A 6677-nucleotide genomic window follows, 5' to 3' on the forward strand; every position below is an offset into this window, starting at 1 on the left:
ACTCTCCATGGTCCTAGCTACCTTATGCTATACATCCCCTTACTGGCTCCCTTTAGTGACTCACCCAGCCCTTCTCCCAGGACATTTTAGGGGAACCGCGCCCTCTAGGGGCCTAACCAGGGTAGGACAGCCTCATACTTATCACAGACTGTACGAGCTGAAGTAACAGCCACCAAGAAAATGACCTTCCAGGTCAAGTACTTCAGATGGCAGGAATTCATGGCTCAAAAGGCGCTTTCATCAGCTGGGTGAGAACGACGTTGAGATCCCATGACACTGGTGGAGGTCTGACAGGGGACTTTGACAAAAGCAAACCTCTCATGAAGCGAACAACTAAAGGCTGTCCAGAGATAGGCTTACCCTCTACATGATAATGGAAAGCACTAATTGCACTAAGATGAACTCTTACGGGGATGGTCTTAAGACCAGACTCTGACAAGTGCAGAAGGTATTCAAGCAGGGTCTGTGTAGGACAAGAGCAAGGATCTAGGGCCTTGCTGTCACACCAGACAACAAACCTCCTCCATTTAAAAGAGTAACTCTTTTTAGTGGAATCTTCCTGGAAGCAAGCAGGAGACTCGGGAGACACCCTCCAACAGACCCAAGGAGGCAAAGTCTACGCTCTCAACCATCCAGGCCGTGAGAGCCAGGGACTGGAGGTTGGGATGCAGAAGCACCCCCCTCGTTCTGAGAAATGAGGGTTGGAAAACCACTCCAAGCTCCACGGTTCTTCGGAGGACAACTCCAGAAGTAGAGGGAACCAGATCGTACGAGGCCAAAAGGGAGCGATCAGAATCATGGTCCCGGCGATCCTGCTAGAGTTCAACAAAGTCTTCCCTACCAAGGGTAGGTGAGGATACGCATACAGGAGGCCCTTCCCCCAATAAAGGAGAAAGGCATCTGACACTAGTCTGCCATAGGCCTGACGTCTGGAACAGAACTGAGGGACCTTGTGATTAGTCTGAGTAGCAAAAGAGATCGACCAAGGGGTGTGCCCCACGCTTGGAAGATCTGACGTACCATCTCGAGCTGAGAGACCACTCGTGAGGTTGCATTATCCTGCTCAACCTGTCGGCCAGACTGTTGTTTACGCCTGCCAGATACGTGGCTTGGAGAAACATGCCATGACGGTGAGCCCAAAGCCACATCTTGACGGCTTCCTGACACAGGGGCAAGATTCAGTGCCCTCCTGCTTGTTGATGTAATACATCGCAACCTGATTGTCTGTCTGAATTTGAATAATTTGATGGGACAGCCGATCCCTGAAAGCCTTTAGAGCATTCCAGACCGCTCGCAACTCCAGAAGATTGATCTGAAAACCGGTTCCTGGAAGGACCAATGTCCTTGAGTGTGAAGCCCATCGACATGGGCTTCCCCACCCAAGTAGAGACGCATTTTGTTGTCAGCACTTTTTGTGGCTGAGGATTTGAAAAGGGGACGTCCCAACGTCAAATGGATCGAATTGTCCACCAATGTGGGATTTGAGAAACCCTGTGGACAGCTGGATCGCGTCCTCTAGATCCCCGGCAGCCTGAAACCACTGGGAAGCTAGGGTCCATTGAGCCAAATCTCATGTGAAGACGGGCCATGGGAGTCACATGAACTGTGGAGGCCATGTGGCCAAGCAATCTCAACATCTGCCAAGCTGTGATCTGCTGAGATGCTCGGACCCGGAAACAAGAGACAGAAGGTTGTTCTGCCCTCGTCTTGGGGAGGTAGGCATGAGCAGTCTCGGGTGTCCAGCAGAACTCCTATGAATTCTAGTCTTGAACTGGAATAAGTGGGACTTTGGATAATTTATCACAAACCCTAGTACCAGGAGTTGAATAGTCATCTGCATGGACTGTAGAGCTCCTGCCTGTGAGGTGTTCTTCACCAGCCAATCGTCAAGATAGGGGAACACATGCACTCCCAATCTGCAAAGCGACGACGCTACAAACCGCCAAGGCATTTTGTAAACACTCTGGGCGCAGAGGCGAGACCAAAGGGTAGTACACAATACTGAAAATGCCGTGTCCCCAGACGGAATCGAAGATACTGCCTGTGAGCTGGTAGTATCGGGATGTGAGTATAAGCATCCTTTAAGTCCAGAGAGAATAGCCAATTGTTTTCCTGAATCATGGGAAGAAGGGTGCCCAGGGAAACCATTCTGAACTTTTCCTCGGACCAGATATTTGTTCAGGGCCCTTAGGACTAGGATGGGACGCATCCCCCCTGTTTTCTTTTGAAACAAGAAAGTACCTGGAATAGAATCCCAGCCCTTCCTGCCCCGGTGGCACGGGGCTCGACCGCATTGGTGCTGAGAAGGGCGGAGAGTTCCTCTGCAAGTACCAGCTTGTGCTGGAAGCTGAAGGACTGAGCTCCTGGTGGGCAATTTGGAGGTGTTGGATATCAAATTGAGGGTGTATCCTGAGCCGGACTATTGAAGAACCCAACGATCGGAGGTTACAAGAGGCCACCGTTGGTGAAAAAACTTTAACCTCCCCCCGACTGGTAGATATCGTCCGACACGGACACTTTTATAGCGGCTATGCTCCGCCTGGAGCCACGTCAAAAGCCCGTCCCTTGCTTTTGCTGAAAAGCTGCAGGGGCCTTTTGAGGCGCACGCTGTTGACGTGAACAGCGCGCTGGGGCTTAGCCTGAGCAGGTGTCGGGAAGGGTGGATTGTACCTACGCCTAGTAGAAGCATAGGGAGCACTCCTCCTTCCCCCATAAAAACGTCTACCTGATGAGTTAGATGCTGAAGGCGTCCGGTGGAGAGTTTGTCGAAGGCGGTGTCCCGCTGGTGGAGCTGCTCGACCACCTGTTCGACCTTCTCACCAAAAATATTATCCCCCCGGCAAGGAGCATCCACAATCCGCTGCTGAACTCTATTTTCCAGGTCAGAGGCACGCAGCCATGAGAGTCTGCGCATCACTATCCCTTGAGCAGTGGCCCTGGACGCCACATCAAAAGAGTCGTAAGCACCCCTGGACAGGAATTTTCGACACGCCTTCAGCTGCCTGACCACCTTCTGAAAAGGCTTGGCCTGCTTCGACGGGAGCTTATCGACCAAGTCCGCCAGCTGCCGCACATTGTTCCGCAAGTGGATGCTCGTGTAGAGCTGGTACGACTGAATCTTGGACACAAGCATAGCAGAATGATAGGCCTTCCTCCCAAAAGAGTCCAGAGTTCTAGACTCCCGCCCCGGAGGCGCCGAGGCGTAATCCCGAGAACTCTTGGCTCTCTTGAGAGCAGAATCCACAACGCCAGAGTGATGAGGTAACTGGGTCTTCATCAACTCTGGGTCCCCGTGGATCCTATACTGGGACTCAATCTTTTTGGGGATGGAGGGATTAGTTAATGGCTTCGCCCAGTTCGTCAGCAATGTCTGTTTCAGGACATTATGTAGAGGAACAGTGGACGATTCCTTAGGTGGCGAAGGATAGTCCAGGACCTCGAACATCTCGGCCCTGGGCTCATCCTCAGTAACCACAGGCAAGGGAATGGCCGTAGACATTTCCTGACAAAGGAAGAGAAAGACAGACTCCCAGGGGGAGAAAGATTAAAGGAGTAGGATCAGAAGGAAGACCACAAGACTCCTCATCAGAGAAATATCTTGGCTCTTCTTCTGCTTACCACGAGGCCTCCCCTTCGGTATCGGACACGAGTTCTCTGACTTCAGTCCGAAGCCGGGCCCGTCTCGACGCCGAGAAACCATGTCCTCGATGGCGATGCCAAGAAGAAGACTCCCGCACCACCGGCGACGAAGCTCCCTCCAGCGACGTCGATGGGGAGTCAACATGGGTGGCAGCCGAAGCCGATGCCGCAAGCAGTAACATAGTAACATAGTAGATGACGGCAGAAAAAGACCTGCATGGTCCATCCTGCCCAAGACAAACTCATATGTGTATACCTTACCTTGAATTTGTACCTGTCCTTTTCAGGGCACAGACCGTATAAGTCTGCCGAGCAGTATTTCCCGCCTCCCAACCACCAGTCCCGCCTCCCATCATCGGCTCTGGTACAGACGGTATAATTCTGCCCTCCCTATCCTAGCCTCCCAACCACCAACCCCTCTTCCCCCCACCTGCTCCGCCACCCAATTTCAGCTAAGCTTCTGAGGATCCATTCCTTATGCACAGGATTCCTTTATGCATATCCCACGCATGTTTGAACTCCGTTACCGTTTTAATCTCCACCACCTCCTGCGGGAGGGCATTCCAAGCGTCCACCACCCTCTACCGGCGTCGCAGTCCGCACCACGGGCGGGGAACCGACCGCCGCATCTCTCAACGGTACCGACGGCAAGCACCACCAGTACCAGAACAGATGGTCGCAGCAGCCCTTCCAGAATCCCTGGAAGGATGGCTCGGAGGCGCTCGTCTAAAGTGTCTGTCGAGCAAGGCTATGGGGTCAGTACAGGCAACAAAGTCAGAATCTGCCTGGGGTGCGGAGGCAGTACCGGGCTGTCCGGAGAACAGCGCATCGACACCTCCTATATGGAGGGTGAGCAGTCCTCCCAGCGTCGACGCTTCACGGGTGCTGAATCCTTCGGCGTCCCGGAGCTCTCGGTACCGTGACGGGAAGGTGACTGATGACGATGCTTCTTTGCCTTCGCACGAAGCACGTCACCGGTACCTCCCCGCACCGACGAGGACGTGGAATCCACACGCCTCCTCTGGGCCGGGTCCGAAAGAGGTCGGTCCTGGGGGACCTGTACTGCAAGAGCCCTCGAGGCAGGTGGAGACCTACTCGATGGCTCACTGCTGCCAGCATGAGAAGGTCTCTGGACAGCCATTACCTGCACTCCTGACGTCGATGCACTCTCCGGTGCTGACATCGATACCGTCCCCGATGATCTCGGTACCGCTACCGACGTCGACACCAAAGGACTGGGCATGGCTCGGAACAGGTGCTCCCAATGAGCAAATTTCGACGCTTGGGTCCGCTTTTTTTAAGCGAAGACACAGAGTACAAGCGTCGGGACGATGACCAGCCCCAAGACACTGAATACAAGAAGCATGTGGATCAGTGGCTGAGATTGCCCGGCTACATCGCATGCACTTCTTGAAGCTGCTGGCGATCTTCGAGGTCATGGTCGGAAAAATCGCAGCGGCGAAGTCAAAATCCACAATGGTGCCAAAAGAAGGGCACAAAAAAAAGGAAAAAACTCGTACGGGCGGCCAAAATGGCTGCTCACGACAACGAAAGGAAACTTACAGGGGAAAAACTAAGAAATAAAGGAAAAAGTTAACTTTTTTTTTCCAAAAAGAACGACAAAACACGAGAGACTTGCTCAGAAAACAATGAAAAGCGGCGAAAACCGCGAAAACGCTGTGAGGGCTCTCTCTGGGGTGCAGAACAGCTGAAAAACAGCCGCACTGAGCCGCAGAAAAAAAAGAGACTAAGGCACGTTCGCACTACGGGCGGGAAGACGGCCACGCATGCGCGGTGCATGCACGTGCGCGCGAGGGCTCTAGCAAGCTTTGTTGCTAGGAAGATTTCTGATCCTGGGGCTGCCGTCGCACGTCACCCATATGTGAGAACAAGCAACATGCTTGTCCTCGGAGAATATATATCACTCCACACAAACTGCAAAAATTTGATTCTGAGGCTTCCTCTCTATGTTGGAGACAGTACCTTCTGGCATATGTGGTTGGACTGCATTAAGATTCAGCATTTATGGGACACAGCTGGATGATTGGTAATCGTATATCTTCTACTAACTATGCTCATAATTATGAGATTGCCAAGTTACACATACAGATTGACAACACAACTCAGATTCTGGATACGTCTTTTTCTCGTTTTTACTTTTGGCAGCCCAACTGGTCCTAGCAACAGGTTGGAAGCGACCAAATCCTCCCACAGTGGTGGAATGGATTACTAAATTGCATCATATTATTGAGGGTGAGAGGTTTTGAGCAGTATTGCAGGGTCATTTGAAGCGGTGGGAGAGGCAATGGGCACCTTCAATTACATTTCTTGCCACAGATCCTACTACCTGGAGACTCTCTTTGACGTAACATGTCTTGGACTTCTCCAATGCTTTCATCAGCTGTGTTGCCACCTGTTTGCCTCAAGCAGTTAATTTCCCCCCCCCCCCATAACTTTTTATAGGGGGGGGTCCCATCATAACACTAGTTTTGATTCTTTTCCCAAGGATCTATTGATACTTTGATGAGAGGTATTTGTGTTTTTTTCCTGTTTTCCTATTGTTATAGTTTTATTGGCTGTTTCTATAAGCCTAACAGTTTGATATGGTAATGTTCTCATTGTTGTGCTGCTGCATAAAAAAACTTTAATAAAAAGTGAATTATTAAAAAAAAAAAAGCCAACAGGTGTTACTGCCAAAACACAAAATCATTTACAGTTACCACTTGATTACACATGTAACATAGTAACATAGTAGATGACGGCAGATAAAGACCTGCATGGTCCATCCAGTCTGCCCATGACAAACTCATATGTGTATACCTTACCTTGAATTTGTACCTGTCCTTTTCAGGGCACAGACCATATAAGTCTGCCCAGCAGTATTTCCCGCCTCCCAACCACCAGTCCCGCCTCCCATCACCGCCCCCGGTACAGACCGTATAAGTCTGCCCTCCCCTATCCTCGCCTCCCAACCACCACCCCCCTCTTCCCCCCAACTGCTCCGCCACCCAATCTCAGAAGCTTAGCTGAAATTGGGT

The sequence above is a fragment of the Microcaecilia unicolor genome, unplaced genomic scaffold, assembly GCF_901765095.1.
Source record: "Microcaecilia unicolor unplaced genomic scaffold, aMicUni1.1, whole genome shotgun sequence".
Taxonomy (NCBI): domain Eukaryota; kingdom Metazoa; phylum Chordata; class Amphibia; order Gymnophiona; family Siphonopidae; genus Microcaecilia; species Microcaecilia unicolor.